This window comes from Mustela lutreola, chromosome 13 (assembly GCF_030435805.1).
Source record: "Mustela lutreola isolate mMusLut2 chromosome 13, mMusLut2.pri, whole genome shotgun sequence".
NCBI lineage: Eukaryota > Metazoa > Chordata > Mammalia > Carnivora > Mustelidae > Mustela > Mustela lutreola.
This window is the reverse complement of record NC_081302.1, coordinates 37996769-38016322: the sequence shown is the minus strand read 5'-3', so window position 1 is coordinate 38016322 and position 19554 is coordinate 37996769. Positions and strand designations below refer to the sequence as shown.

The 19554-nt window shown below is 37.9% G+C and overlaps 1 pseudogene; it reads right to left on the bottom strand.

Moving 5' to 3' along the window:
* Positions 1-10056: 10056 nt before the first annotated feature.
* Positions 10057-16342, bottom strand: LOC131813599 (zinc finger and BTB domain-containing protein 39-like; annotated as a pseudogene).
* Positions 16343-19554: the final 3212 nt, after the last annotated feature.

Here is a 19554-nt window from a genome sequence, read left to right as displayed (position 1 = left end):
TGAAATAAGTCAGTCAGAGAAAGAAAAATACCGTATGATTTCATTTATATGTGGAATTTAAGAAACAAAGCAGATGAATATGGAGGGAAGAGAGAGGCAAATTAGAAAAGAGACTTTTAACTATAGAGAACAAACAGGGTTGCTGGAGGGGACGTGGACTGTGGGATGGGTGAAATGGGTGATAGGTATTAAGGAGGGCATTTGTGAGGAGCACTGGGTGTTATATGTAAGTGATGAATCACTAAATTCTACTCTTGCAACTAATATTGTACCTTGTGTTAACCAAATAGAATTTAAACAAAAACTTGAAACAAACAAAAAAAAATGTGGCATTTTTATATTTCAAACAGTCCTTGTACATTTTCATGTGACTTCACCCATATAGAAATATTACACTAGCATAAGAAATCCAAAAGGTCCATTTAGGATCCTTTCAGACCTTGCCTTATTTCTCTCTTCGTCTGGCTATTTATCTGTATCCTTTCTCCTATCCTTTAATAAACTGGTGAATGTAAGTTAATGTTTTCCTGAGTTCTGTGAGCTACTCTAGAGAATTAATTGAACACATGGAGGGATGACTTTAGGGGTATTTCAAAAATAACAGCAAAAAATGCAAAAATGTATCTTGTATTATACATATAATGAAAAATATCACTTGTGGGTTTTTTTTGTTTTTTCGTTTTTTGTTTTTTGTTTTTTTAGATTTATTTATCTGAGAGAGAGAGAGAGAGCACATGCAAGGCAGGGAAGGGCAGAGGGAGATGAGAGAATCTCAAGCAGACTCTCCACAGAGGGCAGAGCCTGATCCCATAGGGCTTGATCCCACCACCTCATGACCTGAGTCAAAATCAAGAGTTGGACACTGAACCCACTGAGCTACCCAGACACCCTGAATCTGTTATTAATTTTTACTGGTTTTGGGGGTTTTCAAAAATGTTCATTCTGTCCTTCTTAGGTTGCAATTAGTAACCATGGGGGATAGTGATGGTGTCTGTATCTGTGCAAAATCATTAATTATTTACAATACAATGTTTCCAATATGTCAATCTAAAATATGTTGCATTCTCATTTCTTGACATAGTCTTCTTCCCTTCTAAACATTAATACCTATAGACTTCATAGAAATAGAAAAAGAAACTAATGTTGTCTAAACATACATACACATATATATATATATTTACATATGAATATATAAATATAAAATTTAAATACAACTCCAGGGTGCCTGTGTGGCTCAGTTGGTTAAGCCACTGCCTTTGGCTCAGGTCATGATCTCAGAGTCTAGGGATTGAGTCCCACATCTGGCTCCCAGCTCTGTGGGGAGTCGGCTTCTCCCTCTGACCTCCCCCCCCCCCGATGCTCTCTCTCACTCTCTCTCAAATAAATAAAATCTTTAAAAATAAAGTTGTCTTTAAACACAACTCCAACACAAATGTCTATAATAGTTCATCTACTTTTTGAAGATTTTCTTGTTTTCTTCAAAGAAATGGTTTTATATTTTTCAAGTAACCATTGTTCCAAACTCAAATGTAGGTATAAAAATTTTAATGGTTATATGCACTTACCATAGACTTTTACAGAATTTGTGAAAGCTATTTATTAATAACCTATAAATCACAACTATGCTTTCAATATAAATTAATTCACCACACATGAAGTAAGCAAATGAGATGAAAAACTTAGTTTTGTGTACTCATTTGTTATTTAATTTTAAAAGATAAAATCTAATGAGAGTAAATGAATGGTGACCAGTTACTTAAATTATTAAATGTTTTGAGAAAAAATAGGCATATATATTTAATAATGTTTAGGAAAAGTATTTATAATATAATCAGAAAGAAATTTTCTACTTGTAATGCAAGAAAACTGAAGTATTACATTTGACAAAAAAGAACTATTTTAATCATAGTGTTTTCACAAAATTTTGTTTACAGTAAGATAATGTGTAAATGAATGAAAACAGAAATTATAGTCCTATCAAGCACGTTATTGTAAAACATTCAAGGTTGGAACTTCATTTACATTCAATAAAATAGCTATGAAAGTTCTCTGAATAATACCCTCAATAGTTTCATAAGTTTTTAATGAAAATTCCTTAAAAGTTAAAAGTTAGGTATAACCTATCACCAAATGTACCTGGTTGTTTTAAAAAATGCCTACACTTTGCTTTCTGCCTCATTTTTGGAAGCTACATTGTTTAAAACATAAATTGAGGTCCACCTGGAGACTTAGTCCTTAAGCCTCTTCTTTGGCTGGGGTTGTGATCCCAGGTTCCTGGGATAGAGCCCCACATCAGCAGGAAGCCTGCTTCTCCCTCTCCCACTCACCCTTTGTGTTCCCTTTCTTGTTGTCTCTCTCTGTCAAATAAATAAATAAAATCTTTTAAAAAATTAATAATACAATTTTTTTAAACAAATGCAGTTAGGCCATGAGGTAGGTCATAGAAAATAATTTCTTCGACAATTATTAAAGGAAAAAGTTTAAAAACACTGTGCTCAGACTGTATAATAACTTTGTTCTGTTATCAGCTAAATTGTACTATCTTCATTTTTGACAAACGTATTTTTAATCACAAATTACGGTTAAAAATGAAGTTTTGAGAGAACATAAATTGATGTAATCTTACTTGTAACTGAAATGACAGGATGTAACACGCTAAAGTGTGTCTCCCAAAAGACAGATTTCCTGTTCCTTGGGATCTGTAAACATTGCTTTCTGTAGTAAAATATGGGATTAAATTAAGGATTTTGAGAGAAGGAAGCTTGTCCTGGATTATCTAGGTGGACCCTAGACCCAGTGACAAGTGTCTTCAGAGGAGTGAGACAGGGAGATGAGACAGGTACATAAAGAAGAGAAGTCAACATGAGGACAATGGCAGAGATTGAATAAATGCAGCCACAAAACAAGGAATGCTGACTCAAGAAGCTGAGAGAGTCAAGGACCAACTCCTGAAGTCTCTGGGAAGTGTGGCGTTAGCTAAACTTTGACTCCCAGCCTCTGGATTTTGAAACAATAAACTATTTTTTAAAATCTTTTATTTATTTATTTGACACAGAGAGAGAGATCACAAGTAGTCAGAGAAGCAGGCAGAGAGAAAGGGGAAAGCAGGCTTCCCACTGAGCAGAGAGCCCGATGCGGGGCTCAATCCCAGGACCCTGAGACCATGACCTGAGCCGAAGGCACAGGCTTAACCCTCTGAGCCACCCAGGTGCCCCAAACAATTATTTTAAGTGCCAAATTTTTGATAATTTGGTATTCCAGCCCTAAGTAACTTACCATGGAGAGACAAACCAGCATTTTATTTAGTTGATAATTTGAAATTAAATAGTATGGTAGTTTTTAAAAAAGTAAAAGGGTTTGAAACGATCACAAGATAGATCTGTGGGGTTATAATCAGGGTACTTAGCCACTCTACTGACAAAACAAGAAAAAGTTATTAATAAGTACAAAATAAATCATTTTGTCTCTAAGTTTCACACATAATTTAGAAGTTTTTAAATTACAGTTAATTAGGTTGGTTATGGAACAAACCTGTTGATATTTTCCTTCCACTGCAGTAACATGAAAACTAAGGCTTTAAACTTCAAGCATTCAAAAGTGATAAATAAATTGGATTGACATCAAGAAAGAAACATTCTGCTTAATAGTGTCTTCTGCATTTCATGTTTCAGATGTGGTCTCAAGTGTTTACAATATGCTTCCTTCTTATTTGTATCAGTAACTCCAAATATTTGCCAGTTTTTCATGAATTCAGGGCAAGGATTACTATTTATGCCTCTCTTCATTAAATTTCCTTTTACTTCTTAGGCACACTTCAATGTGGTGATTTAAAATCAGATGGTTAATAGGACACTTTCCAATTTTCACTATGCTCATAATTGAACCAATATATACACATGGGATGGGTTTTTGAAGCTGGTCAAGGTCTGAATATTAAAAATGAAGAAGGATCCACTCACTTTTATTCAAGGCTGTTGAACAGTGGGAACATGACTCAGTGAGACAGGTCCATCTTCCCTGATATTTATTTCTCCTTGAGTCTCTTTCACTGCATTTGTCAGGCTTGTCTCCATGGAATTAAGTCCCATTCATTTTCAATAAGTTGATATTGCTTTTCACTGATGGTCATCTAGAACTTTTTCTGTCTGTGGTGTTCTGTAGGCTCTCCTGTGCACATTTTATAACTTTTAAAAATCTTTCAAACCATGAGCAAGGAAAAAGTACTAGCATTTTCCATGGTCTGACTCCTTCTTTTTTTTTTTTTTTTTAACACAAGAATATGAGATAGGGTAAGTGAATTCAGGATTTAAAAACATACATACAATATACCGTGTCTAGACATTGCTGTGTGAGTAAAGGAAATATCAGAGCACAGAGGCTGGCGTGTCTTGTGACAGGTAACCTAGAGGTTGACAGCACGTAGTACTCCCATCCTGCAGCTTAATATGCTGAGCAATAAAGCAGAAAACAGTGGTGTCTGTTGCTTTTGTAACCCCTCTAAGAGACATTTTTAGTGTCACTCTGACTTCATAACATCGTTATCAACAATTTTTTTGAATATACCACTATAATAGAAATCATGGTCCATTTTATTTTTGAAGACTTCACCTCAATATTATTTTCCGTGCAGGTCTCCACAGTATTATGAATGTATGGATTGACTTACTCATTTCTCAATGGGTGCATCACTAACATTATCTTTTGTAGATAAAATAATTTAAAAATTTAATATAAATGTGCATTTAATATTCCCAAGAAATAACTTTTCTTTTCTCATGCTGTTATCTTGACTTGGTTGCTTATAATTTCTTGTCTGGCCTAATACATTAGTCTAGTTAAGAAAATAGTCTCCCTACCTCTGCTCTTGCATTTAATCTGAAATTGCCTAAAGAATTATCTAAAAACAAAGGCAACTCCATAATCAGCTTTTTTAGATAACTTTGTGATTTCTCCAATGTCACCAATATAAAATCTCAAGTTATTTGAGGGAAGTCCCACCCAACTTAGGTGGTGCAGACTTAATTTACCTGTTCCATCCAAATGGGTAAACATAGATAGTCAGTGAACATAGAAAAATCAATTTAATATTTATACAGTAACTGTGAACAATGTAAGAAGAAAATTAAGAAAACATTTCCATTTATAATACTATCAAAAAGAATAAAATTTTTAAGAATTAATTTAACAAAGGTGGTGAAGGCAGAATATAATGTGGTGGTATTTTTTTCTTACCATTCTGCAAATCTCTGTCATTTGATTAACATATACAGGTCAATTACATATAAGGTAATTATTGATTGGTGATACTTAGGTCTGAGATTTTATTATGGGTTTAAATTTTTTTCTTGGCTTTCTTGTTTTTCTGTTTCTCTTTTTTTTGCCTTCCTGAATGTTTCTTGAATTTATTTATTTATTTAATTATTTGGGATTCAGTCTTGTTTTATTTAGTGTTTTGAAAATACTAGTTTTTATACTTTTGTAGTGGTTACTCTGAATTTTACAATATTCATACATGACTTATATCAGTACACTGGAACCAACATTTTACCCAAATTTGAAAAGCTAAGTTGTTTTTAGTACCTCTAAATGAGACAAGTGTTGTTTCAGTTTTTTAGGTTATAGACCACAGGCCATTAAGACCTCCATTTTTGCCTTGAAGCTAATGCTCTCATCTAGGAAATATCTCATGTCATAACGTAAATGTTCATATATTCCCTATAAATCATTAATTACTTATTCCACAGGTTTTTAGCCTTTGATTTTTAGTATAAAGAATCTCTTATATACTAATTACATGCCAATTCTTATACATTATCACAAAATATAAACATAGAAATGTGCTTATATTTGTTACATGGTAATCCTTTTGAAATAAAGATTGTAATATTTGAATATATACTCTCATGTTTTCAAAACATTGCTAATAGTTCAAGATATTAGTTGATAATGTGGTTATTTCAAGGCATTTATTAAGAATAATAGAATTTTAATTGAAACAAAAAATCTTACTTTTGTTGCTTTCATATAGTGTAGACTCCAAATCATAAATGGCATGAAGGATTGTTAATTTGTGTTTTAAAGTACATGAAGATTTTACAGTTTTGGAAATTTCTTTAATAAATGTTTTTACTGTGTTAAATTAAATACTATGACAAATATATATGTAAAAAAAAAATTGCAAATTGTAAAAAGTTGGCAAGTAGCATAAAATCCAGAGAAACAGGGCTGTCTGTGTGGCTCAGTTGGTTAAGCATCTGCCTTTGGCTCAGATCATGATCCTGGGATCATGGGTCCTGGGATCAAGCCTCACATTGGACTCCCTGCTCAGAAGGGGTCTCCTTGTCCCTCTCCCTACCCCCCAAACTTGTGCTCTCTCTCTCTCATTCTCTCTCTCAAATAAATAAATAAAATCTTTTTTAAAAATCCATATAAACAATCAAGGAATGTTTATATAACCTCCTAGCCATAATAATAACTCCTTCTTTCCTGTGTAAGATTCATTAGCTTCTCTAATTCTGAAAATAAAATACTCTCCAGTAATAATCATCAGACGTTGGTAGAGTTGTATTGATTCTTTTTTACAAAGATTTTAAACATCTAGACCTTAACAACTCTACTTGGTTTTCATGAGAGGCTTTCACCAGTAGAGATGAGAGGGGAGGGGAGGCAGGGCAAGGGAAGGGTGTTATAGAAACATGGAAATCAAAACAGTTTCATTTTCATTCTGATGTTGTTTATGGTGAGTGATCACAATGAAACAGATGATCGGTGCCCTGGGTTTTCTGACTTAATCAATGCAGGATATAGGAATAAGGAGTCCCTAGATGGACACAGTCTTCTCCATACCACTCACTCTCATGTCAACAAAATCGGTGTTCATCTATCCAGTGATTTAAATGTACTTCCAAAATTGAGGAGTCTGAAGAATAGGGCAGAGTGGGAGGCCCCAAGAGGAAAAAAATTGATCAGTAGCAAAACTTGACTGGGGAGAAGGTACGTAGGTCCAAGGACTTGTTGGAGATAAAAGACCACAGGTAGATCAGAAGAGAAGAAAGTCAAAAGAAATTTTAACCAATTTCCTGGTTCTTAGGTGTCCCCTGAGCCCAACCCCTACCTTCTTTCTTTCCAACTAGCTATAACCTATGGAGACTCCATGAAGTCTTAAATGTAGGACCAAATATTAGGATACAGCAGACATTTCCAGTGGTGCAGTGATATCAGTGAGCTGTCAGTCAGTCATAGGAGAGGCAGGACACAGATCTCCTCTTCTGGCAGAAGCAACCTCTGCTGCTTTTCCCAGATTACTTTTTCCCTTAAGGAATAGAATTGGGAATGGTTGCATGCTCTACCATTGCCTTCCCGAAATTCTTAATTTTTAAACAAAGGGCTCTGCAGTTGGTCCTGAGTACAGTACAATAAAATGAGGAAAGGGAGGGAAAAAAGACATTCAAGGGTCAAACAGAACTTTGGAATAATATAGCAGAAGACAATGTTCATCTGGGCTCCAGGGCAGGGGTGTGAGCAGCAAAATTAAATAAAAGAAAGGTTGAAACAAAATGAAAACAAAACAAAACAAAATTTTTTTAAAAAACAAAACAAATTGAATATGTTCCACCAGCTACCCCAAAATCCCTTTGCCACAGTATAGTTTTTCAAGTAAAGCAATTCAGAGAAAGGTGATCTGGAGTCAGAGGCAGCAAACAGGACTCTAAACAGAGGGAGGGTTCAAGTGAGAATATGGGGATATGTAGAGGAACAGGGTTTGCTCAATGAACTTCTTGAGCTGCTGACCCTATTACTTCTCTGATAGCAATACATGGGACCACACTGATCAACCAGCTGGCTTCAGGAGAATCAAGGGGTACAGTTTTTGTTTAGTGTTTCAGGAGTTCAATTTCAAGGATTTGATTTTTGATTTACTGGCAAAAAGGGAAAACTCACAGTTTCAGGTTAAGTATAGAGACCATTCAGCGTCCATGATGCCCTCTCAAGGAAAAGGGTTTCTCCAGCTCATGGATGCATTCTCGGTCACCTGCCTGTGTTCCGGTAGGTGTCACCTCTCTCAGATCTGACTATTCAAAAAGCAGTCTTCACTAAACGTCTGGGAGGGACCACTCAGGCTTGAAAACGTAGCAGATATGTGACTGTCATCTTTTACACATTTTCTTTCTTGAATCTCTAATGCTCAGTGTGGCGAAGGAGGGGAGAAGCTAGTCACGGATGTTAAGTCTCAGCACTGTTTTCCTGACAAGACTGTCCTGAGGGAACGTGATCAAGGTGATACATGATGGAAAGTGGCCACTGACACAAATCCTTTCAGGCACCGTTCACCCCACCAGAGAGCCATGCACCTCAACTTGGTGGTTTTATCAATTTCAGGCTGGGGGGAGAGGAGCAAATCCAACAAGGACAGAGATCTGGTTCACCTGTATGTTTTAGTATGGCTTTCCAACTTTAGGAAAGATTAGAAAAATGTACAAAAATGTCCTTCCCATGACTTGATTCCCTCAACCTAGCCCTCAACCCAGTCTACTCAATCACAGGAAGGAACAGTAATGAAGGTCAGGAATTCAACAAGCCCCAACTTTCTAGAACTTGTATGTATTACCTAACAGGTTCTCTGGATTTATCCTGCAAGAGACCACCTGGAGAGAAAGTCAAGAATTTGCTTGTTTAATGACTTGACACTTCCTTCCCTAGTTCTAGCCCATGCTTCCCAAATCTCAGGTCAATATTATCCCCCCAAATATGGCTACTTGCTGGGGAGAAATTCATTTTCCCGAAGCCACTTATCCAAAAGAGATGCTGGGGGATATGTATACAAAAGCAAACATAAATATTCATGTACAAAAGGGCTTTGTGAATTCATTAAAACCACTTGTTTGTGAAACAGCCCTGGGAACCTACCAAACGAGTCCTACCAAGGGCAGTGTCCAGCTCAAGGCCAGGGACTCCCAGAGCTTAGCCAAGCAGGGTAAGGTAGAGTATTACTGCGGTGCCACCCTGTGAATATGTGGGATGCAAGGGCCCTCCCCCTCAAGTCTTCTTTGGCCAAGACCTCCTCAAAAGTCAATGAAGAACAGAGACATACAGCATCAAAGACTGGGTAGACGCTTTCCCCCATCACATAGGAAGGGCCTGAGCCCGCTGCTGTCCACTAGTACCCTCTAGCAGGGACGCAATGACAGATCAGGATAAATTTCAACAGGTCAAAGATGAATTGCACAAGCTCCTGCCCATTTAGCACAAAATAAACAACAGGCTACTTGAAGGGGAAAAACGGAATGCACATCCCTCTACACACCACCAGTTCCTTGGCCCTTAATCGTGAAGGGCTCACAGTCCACTATTCTACCAGCTCATGGGGTCTTCTCATCTGCACTACAGACCAAACATGCTCCCAGGTGGGAGTCTGGATGTAAATTAAGGCAAGGCTGCTGCTGTCAGAGGCATCCCCACCTCTCCACCAGGACAACCAAACTCAGTCGAGGTAACCACTGCAGACAAGTGACTATATCACAGTGGCTCCCTGTCCTCTTTACCCCACAGAGAAGGCCTGACATGCTGGGATGTCACTGCTTAAAATCATGTTTCTTTGGAATTGAGAAGAAAAGAGAAAACTCCCTTACTGCCCATCCAGGCTGCCATTTCAGCTTGCACTGCTGGATGCTCTTCTGGCTGGCAAGGATTCATCCCACAGCCTTCTGACCCCAGTTTGGATCTAACTGCAGAAAGGTTTTACTGTCCAATCAGCAGAGTAGAGTCTGAGAACAAGCAGGCACCTCCAGCCCATCTTCTCCCAGCTAAGGGCTGGGCCTGGAACCTGAAATGAGCTGTCCTGCTGACTCCTCTTTTCTGAATGTCCACGTCCCCAGAATCTTCCTCATAGCTGGTGTCCCCAGTTGGAAATCTGGTGGCAATCACCACAGTGAAAACTTTTTGACACCTTCTCTATTCAGTGAGGTTGTTGGTTGGATTCTTAGAAGTCTAGAACCTATCAGTAAAACTGGAAAGTTTGGGGAAGGTGGGTGCTCCCCTGGTTCTGCTTAGATCCAATCAGTGGTCCAGGCTCTTTTCTGCCTCTCAGCAATGGATACGGTACAAGAAGTTCTGCTTAATGAGGCAGTCGAGCAAGAGGCTGCCTTCACACACACCCATGTGCTTGCTCACGCAGCTGAGGTGGAGCCGTTCCAGCCACAGACTGCACTGCAGTACAGGAGAACCGCCGAGTGCATCCCCAGGCAACACTGGAGGTCCCAGTGGCCCCAGAAGCACTTGTGGCACCCCTCACGCTGGGAAGCTTCTTACCTATGGAGCCACCAGAGGTAGCTGAACTCACTCACTCACTTGCATGTGCAAAGGTTTTGCCACAAACCTTGCAGGTATATACTTGCTGTTCCCAGGTGGCCCTGCAGTTGGGCCAGCTCCTCACTCAGGAACTCCTTCGATGGAAGCTTCCACTTCTGAACTATTGAGTGCGATAACCATGCCTTAAGGCCACTGCTCTATTTGTGCTGCTGACACAATCATGATAGGCACCCTCAGTCTTGAAGCTCCGGCTGCACGGGTGGCAGAGATGAGGACATCTTCCAGGCTTCAGTGCTCAGCCGTGTGCTTCTCTAGGAGATGGCAGACCACAAAGCCCATCACACAGAGGGAGCAGTAGAGGACTGAATGCCCAGGTGAAAGAACATGTGTCCTCTGGGGCTGCAGAGGAGAAGTGGTACTGGTCACAGATACCATAGGCCTGGCATCTTCCAAGTGGAGATGGTCAAAAATGTGGCTCTGGACCATGTGGAGATCTTTGGCCTGTGCCTTCCTACAGAGAGTGCATTCCAGTTCCGTGGAGGCTGCACCTGAAAACAAACCTGGATGCCCAGTCATGGGATCATTGGGGTGGACGATGATATTCTCTAATATTCCATACCTTTGGTGGGTGGTCAGCTGCCACTTGATAATGAACTTAGTTTCACATGGGTCACAAGAATGGAGGAAAACGCCAATATGGACTAGAACGTGGGTAACCCGGGAGTTTCGGTGCTAGAAGTGGGGTCTCCAAAACTTGTGGTTGCCTGTCAGCAGGTCCACATGGTCCCGAGCATGCTGTCGGATCCAATGAATGTTGTGCTCTAGAACATTTTTGCACCTCTGGCAGGGCATGGCCTTATTCTCATGGTCATCGTTCTCTCTGAAAGTCAGCTCGTCTTCGCTGGCATCACTTAACTCAATCACCTCCTCACCTATGCCTGTCTCCCCAGTGGGGTCTTTAGACTGCCAGCCATCACCCCTAGGTCATCCAGCTGGATGCTCATCCAGCTGGATCTCATCCATCTTCCCAAAGCCTGGATCTTTGCAGTGGTTGCTGTTGCTCACACACAAATTAGTTATTTCAGTGATGTCTACTTGCATTGTCAGGAGGAAAGAAACTATTTTTACTAAAGTCTCCACTGCTCTCAACGTTGTATGGCCTCCAGGAGCTTGTGCTGATTGGATGGCCATGCTGACTGTGACTGGCTGGTTCATTATCCTAGTAAGAAGCACAGAAGGAGCAAGAGCATCATGGTCAGAAGAGGGTGGCCATGGCCACTGAAACAGACTTAGGCTATGGTTAGCATCATTGGCAATATCTGTCTTTTCCTCTTTATGGCTTCCTCCAGCATCTCTAGGTTAACACAGAGTTCCTATTAGGACCAAACTGCTCTCCATCATCCCACCACTCTTCAAAGGGAATGAGTGAGTTCTGCTGTCCTACAGCTCTGGGTACCACTGGTGCTCATTCAGGGTGTGGCCACAGCAGGGCTTTCTAGGTCAGGAAAGGTGAAGTGATCTTCCACACCCAGATACTCAGTTACTATATAGATGACCCCAACATTGATTGGGTCTGTCCAGGCTCTGATGTGTAAATAAAGCTCAGAATCTTCTCAGCATTGCCAGGGGTGATAATGTCCACCACACAGATCCTGGTAGCATCAAGCCCAATATTCAGGAAAAGTTTCCAGAAGTATCTAGTCATACAAGCCAGCACTGTTTTGTGAGCCAGGAAGGAGAGGCTCTCCACCACAATGGTAACATTACACATGGTTTTCCAGAGCTGGTGCTTACTAAGTTCCTTCAACAGGTTGTTGGGACAGTTGTTGCTTTGCAGTTTGATTCTCATGCCCACCTTGGCAGCTCTGTGAAGTGACCCCCTTTCCAGCTTAGTTCCTCTGGCTTCTTGGGCGTGAGCTCCATCGCTTCCTCACATAAAAGCCCGACCCAACCAGGAGAGGGAGCCCTGTATTGCTTCTTTCCTTCTTTCTTTCTTTCTTTCTTTCTTTCTTTCTTTCTTTCTTTCTTTCTTTCTTTCTTTCTTTCTTTCTTTCTTTTTTAAATTTTTTATTTATTTTCAGCATAACAGTATTCATTGTTTTTGCACCACACCCAGTGCTCCATGCAATCCGTACCCTCTATAATACCCACCACCTGGTACCCCAACCTCCCACCCCCTGCCCCTTCAAAACCATCAGATTGTTTTTCAGAGTCCATAGTTTCTCATGGTTCACTTCCCCTTCCAATTTCCCTCAACTCCCTTCTCCTCTCCATCTCCCCTTGTCCTCCATGCTATTTGTTATGCTCCACAAATAAGTGAAACCATATGATAATTGACTCTCTCTGCTTGACTTATTTCACTCAACATAATCTCTTCCAGTCCTGTCCATGTTGCTACAAAAGTTGGGTATTCATCCTTTCTGATGGAGGCATAATACTCCATAGTGTATATGGACCACATCTCCCTTATCCATTCGTCCATTGAAGGGCATCTTGGTTCTTTCCACAGTTTGGTGACCGTGGCCATTGCTGCTATAAACATTGGGGTACAGATGGCCCTTCTTTTCACTACATCTGTATCTTTGGGCTAAATACCCAGTAATGCAATTGCAGGGTCATAGGGAAGCTCTATTTTTAATTTCTTGAGGAATCTCCACATTGTTTTCCAAAGTAGCTGCACCAACTTGCATTCCCACCAACAGTGTAAGAGGGTTCCCCTTTCTCCACATCCTCTCCAACACATGTTGTTTCCTGTCTTGCTCATTTTGGCCACTCTAACTGGTGTAAGGTGGTTTCTTAAGTGGTGACTGTGCGATCCAAAGGGCACTGCAAAAGGATCCCTTATCTTTTCTCCCCAGCACACTCATCTCTGGCCTGGGCATCTGCAGGAACTTCCTATCACATCTTCCAACTTTCTCTCTTATTCTATTTCAAACATCTCCCTGGCTGCCAAAGTGATCTTTTTAAAAATTAAAATAAAATAATAGGACTTGTCCACTTAAACATATAATTATCTTCTCCCAGGACATAGAATCAAAATTATGTCTCCATATTCTATAGGATCTTTTATGACCTGAGCCCTATTTATCTTCACAGTGCCCTTTCCAACCATTCTTTCCTTTTGTTCAATATACACTTATCACACTGGTCATTTTCAGTTCTTTCTCAGTTTAGAAAACTTCAACATAGAGGTTCTAAGACTTTGAGCTGTTCTGTCCTCAGCCTTTCACATAGCATCAAAATTTTTTAAAAAAGACAGAAAACTTCATCTTTTTTTAAAGGTTTTTTTTTTTTTTTTAATTTAACAAAGAGAGACACAGCAAGAGAGGGAACACAAGCAGGGGGAGTGGGAGAGGGAGAAGTAGGCTTCCTGCCAAGCAGGGACCCCGGTGCAGGACTCAAACCCAGGACCCCAGGATCATGACCTGAGCTAAAGGCAGACATTTAAAGACTGATTCACCCAGGTGCCCCATTTATCTTTTTTTTTTAATAAATGTCATCTCTTCAGAGATTATTTCTGTGAAACCCCATACAATACACAGCTTTTCCCATAACATCATGTTACTCTCTATTATAAAGACATTCTTTATTGCTTAAAGTATTTTTAAATATTAACTACATATTAAGGTATTATTAATACTTGATAACAATATTATGTTAGATACTAATTGTTAAGTTTCTATGATTTTTTTCTTTATTTTGAAGCAGATCAGTCAGACATTTGTGCCTCTCTTTCACTCAGATGTGCTTTGTTCTGTGAATGATGTTAAGGTGTGGATTGTAGAGAAGAAAATAAAAAGACCCTTTCAGAAAATAGGATCTCTTACTTTATTCTCTGGAAAACTAAGTTCCTTAAGAACTTTGCTAATAGAGAACAGAGACAGATGAGTGCCTCTGAGGAGAGAAAAGATTGAATAGGAGAATCGGTGGTGATTTATTCTAGGTCTGATAGAGAATGGTGTTCCCATGATAGTAATACCCAGACACCACTACCTTGCAGAGACCTGAGGCAGTGGTTTCAACTTCAGATAGATGATCTCATGGTTTGGTTTGAAATGTTCTAGAAAAGATTGGTGAATGTGAGGTTGCACATTAGCAACAGCCTATTGTAACCTCGAGGTATTACTGAGCCTAGATAGGGAGTACATCAAAGTTACCCATAATGGGATAAGGATATGACAATTAACCTCCTTTTTTATCGCCATAGTTGAACTGTATTGTTGTGAAGCCCTAGAGAAGGGAGCATGGTCCCAGTAATACATTAGATTCAATTCCCTGTCCTTGTTATAAGATAGGACCTTAAAGTCGGTTTCAATATGATTTCAGGTCAATAAAGAAACATGGCTTTTTATTCATACATCTGAGTTTTTTGTGTAAGATTCACATGGAAAACTCTCATGTTCTTCTCATTGATGTCTACCACCAATGTGGTCAAGGTTTCCATCTACTTGAGTGAATACTACATACCCAACATCTAATAGACTTAACTGGCGAAGAATTGGAACACAATACATATTTTTATTAATCGTTTAATAAAATGTGATCTGATTTTTCCAGGGAAGGAAAGGAAAACTCAGTGAGATAAAAATAACACAACCAAAATGAAACAACTACTTAATATGGGAGTCTGGCCTTTGCTTATGAACCTTGAGCTCTTAGCCACAGTGCTGAAGCTTCCTCTGTCTGAGGAAGGAAACACCCCCAAACTGGTAGCTCAGGCACTTAAAGCATTCATGAAAACAATGCATCATGAGAATAGATTGATGATGAGTTGAGTGTTCCTGAAGGGACTGGGGGACCAAGGATATTATAGAACACATTTAGGAATGTTTATCAGAGGTTAGGTTTTTTTGTTTGTTTGTTTGTTTTTCTGAAAAATCAAACTCTTAAGAAAATACTGGGTAATTTAGGCAACATAAATCATGGAGCAAGTTGTAGAGGAAGCAAATTGTGGTTATGGTCTAACTGATACGTGGTTAGGTGGTTTGAGTTCAGCAGGATAGCTGAGGAGGAATATATGGGGCTCTAGTCACTTAAGGAGTCACAGTGGAAATTATTTAGTCTTTCAGATTCTCTATACCATCATTCTCTGTTTTTTCTATACCTTTTATATTTATGTTTTTTTAATAATTTATATCAAGATATATCAAGCTTATTTTAATTTTCCAATCAATAATTTTGCAGGATTATACTGCAAATGCACTTTTTAGTTGGTGCCTATGAAATAAATGATGTCATTTATTTTATAAAACCTTCCAGAAATTCCTGTTAGATTATTTCCTGATATACATTTTAGTAGGTATTAATTTTATTATTGACAAATGAATATAAATTAACATTTTTTCACCCCTGTAAACAAAAGTGCCTATAAGGATAAGCAAGAGAATCATTTTCTTCAGAGATCTCTTTATCACATATTTGAATATAGATGATATTTGAGTAAAAATAATTTTCCCCCCCAAAAAGGAATTTTTCTTTCCTATGTTGAATAAGTCAATAATGATTCATTAAAATAGTAGTAAGAAAAAAAAAATTCTCCAGCTTTTCTAAAGCAACATAGTAATGACTGGTAGTCTCAATAGACAATTAGATGATCAAAAAGATTTAAAAATGATGAAAAATAGCATATGAGAGAATGGAAAATGCAACTGTTGCCATAGAACAGGATATTTTACGTTGTTTCTGGAGGCAGGAACTTGTTCCCACCTCACTAGTCTGTGTCACACGGGTAGGAGAGCTGTTGAAGTGATAAATGGGAAGGAAGACAGAAGTGGCACTTTCTTACAGATCCTAACAGGTATAACCAAAAATTCTGAACTAAGTTCAGTTTTAAATGTCTCCTACAGAGTGCTGAAACTTCTGCGGTTAGTAGATAATTGGTGACAGAAGTCCTGGAAGTAAAAAAAAAAAAAAGGAATCCACAACCTTTGAGCTCCTTGTGGACCCTTAAGTCCCATTTGAGCCTCTCCTAACTAGTAGCGAGTGTCCTTATTAAGGGAAATTACCACTCCCGGGAAGTCGAAGAACATGTCATCGGATTTAATTTAGTTCCATGGAAAGGGTGCCAAGTAAGTGCATGTCCTCTTAAAAAGCACATTTCAATTAATAAAGGTTCCTGTATTTAGTGAGAACATATAAAAGTAGAAAAACTAATCAAAGTTATGGCAATTTTGTAGTAATACAAACTAAACGGGCAAACTCATCCTGTGAAATAGACTTTAATTTTTTAAACAAAACATCTAATCTAAAGAAAATCAAGTCTATGTTCAGTTAACTTTACCCGTTCAGCTTATATATGTACAACATAACATGTTAAATAATGAACCCAAATTCTAAAAAATCTAGTAGGATATTAATTTGGCAACTGACACAAGAAAAACACAATATATCATATACAGTCTTCCCATTATATTATTTTCTTCACACACACACACACACACAATTAGAAGTGCAGTTTATAACATCATTTTTTCTTTTTTTTTTAAGATTTTGTTTATTTGACAGAGGAAGAAAGAGTGAGAGAGGGGACAAAAGCAGGAGAAGTGAGAGAGGGCGCCTGATGCGGGGCTTAATTCTAGGAGCCTGGGATCATGACCCAAGCGGAAGGCAGACGCTTAATTACTGAGCCACCCAGGCACCCCTATAATATCAATTTTCAGTACAGATTTTTTTAAAAGATTTTATTTTTTTTATTTGACAGACAGAGGTCACAATTAGGCAGAGAGGCAGGCAGAGAGAGAGAGGAGGAAGAAGGTTCCTCACCAAGCAGAAAGCCCGATGCGGGACTCAATCCTAGGACCCTGAAATCATGACCTGAGCTGAAGGCAGAGGCTTAACCCACTGAGCCACCCAGGCACCCTCAATACTGAATTTTTAATTCACATTTCATCACTTTCCAATATATTTTTCCAGTTTAAATAATAGGGAACAAGCCACAAATAAACTTTTATAACCTAGAGATTTCAATTAGGAGATCTAAATCTTCACAATCCAAAATGCAAAGCTGCCATTCTCATAGAAAATGAAAGTATATATCTAAATTTACTAAAGAAAAAGCTATTTCAATGGTTTAAGTTAAATACTTACTTCATTAGTGAATTATTTTATTTTTACCAAATTCCCAAATTCAAATTTTAAATGAACACTTGAAGGAACGATTAAGATTGTGGTTTCTTAATCAGGATGCCATCAGCTCATCAGCTATAAATACTAATCAGACTAGTCTCTTTTCTGAATTTTTTTTAACTATTTCATTGAACAAAATACTAATAAATGTTAAATAACAAGTGGAGCAGATATTCACAGCACGTATAACCAGTGAAGGGCTGACATAACAATGGATAAAGATCTTTAATGAATCAAAAGACATAATTGGACATTTCCAAACAGAAGATATTCAAATGGTTAATAAACACCTTAAAATGTATTACTTAATGAGTAACCAGATAAATGCAAAATAAAACCACCATGAAATATTAATAACCACACATAGATACTATGTTTCTAAAATTTGAAGAGAGCTATAACTGTTCTAAGTGTGATGAAGATGTGATTCAAATAAAATGTGATTCCAGTAGAAGACTAAATCATTACAACAAATTTGAAAAACACTGTGTCATTATCTACCAAATTATGAAATTTATGTATATGACACAATGATTCCAAACTCAGGTGTATATATATCTTTAATTATGCATTTCTGCAGAAATAATTTTTTTAGCTGCCAAGGCTTGTGAAAATCCAAATGTCCCTCAACAATATGATAGATAAATAATGTCTTCTATATTCTTTTAAAGAAAAACAATAAATAAACATATTTTAACTTCATGCAACAAAATGGTTGAAAAGTATACTGTGGGCTCAAGCAAAATTCAGTTAGGATTTCATTTAGGCAAATTTAAAATGAACCATGGTGCTAGTAATCAAAAAGTTGGAAGAAAGAAAAGGAGGAATCAGTGAATAAGGAAAATATCATTAAAAGTTGGGCAGTGGTTCTAGAATGTTGGCAATGTTCTTTCTCTCAATTGTGAGGTGACCACATGGAAAATATTTTGATAGATTACAATTTTATGCATTTTTAAGAATGATGTGCAATTCAACCATTTAGATGGGGGGACGAGAAAGGAGAAAAGAAATAACTTGATATTCGGGGGGGGGGGGATGTATTTGAATTAATCCTGAATTGGGCAGGCAGATGTGAGTCTAAAGTAGCATGTGGGTTCTATCATGGTGAGCTTTGCATTATTTTAAGACATTTGGATTTTATCTGAAAAAAAGTCAGAAAAACATTGAAGAGGAGCAGGATCTATTTTAGATATTTATTTAGTCATAATAAAGTAGAGGTTTTTGGGGTGAAGTTGGGTAGACCAATTGAGAAACTGAGTGTAAGTCAATAGAATTTATATTAAATAAAAGGCACTAAGCATGCTGAATTATGAATTGCTTTCTGAAAAGAAAGCGTGCACACACACACACACACACACACACACACACACACACTGAAAGGGGAGATGATAGAATTATGCTCCTGAAAAACAGAAGGGTGAATGTCTAGAAATCTGGTGGGGGGGAGATCATTTTAGGAAGAGTATGTAAGCAAAAACCCCAGAACTATCGAAGAGTTTTCTTAAAAAGTGGTAAGTTTGCAAAGTCTGAGGAAAAAAAAAATTCCAGGTGATGTCAAAATTGAAGGTATAAATGAAACCTTTCTTGTTGGATCAGAGTAGAAGATAGTGGTATGAACATATGTGTGTGTGTGTGTGTGTGAGAGAGAGAGAGAGAGAGAAAGAGAGAAAGAGATTGACAGGTATAGAAGTAATTATAAATATAAGTACATACACAGATATGAAAACATACATATATTTTCTAATTCTGTATTCTGGGACAGGCTATAAGCAGTGACACCACAAGAGAAATGAGCAATCTTTGCACCCAGTTTCTCAGTAAAAAGATCAAGGACTATTTGAATTAATGTTTGATTCTCAGAGGAGGGCCACATATATCATAAGCCATAAGATAAGGAAGATTTTTTAACACCAAGCACCAACCTGAAAGAACTTCCAGAAGCTAAAGCCAGAAAAATTAGAATAACAAAATTAAACAAGGACTGTATGAATTATGATTAAAAAAGAACAAAAGGAATATCTTTAAGTTTATCCTGATGTAAACAAATTATTAAATAAATGTTAGATAAGGGAAATATTTTCCTTCTGAAGAATTCCAAATAATAAATGTATAAGCAATGAA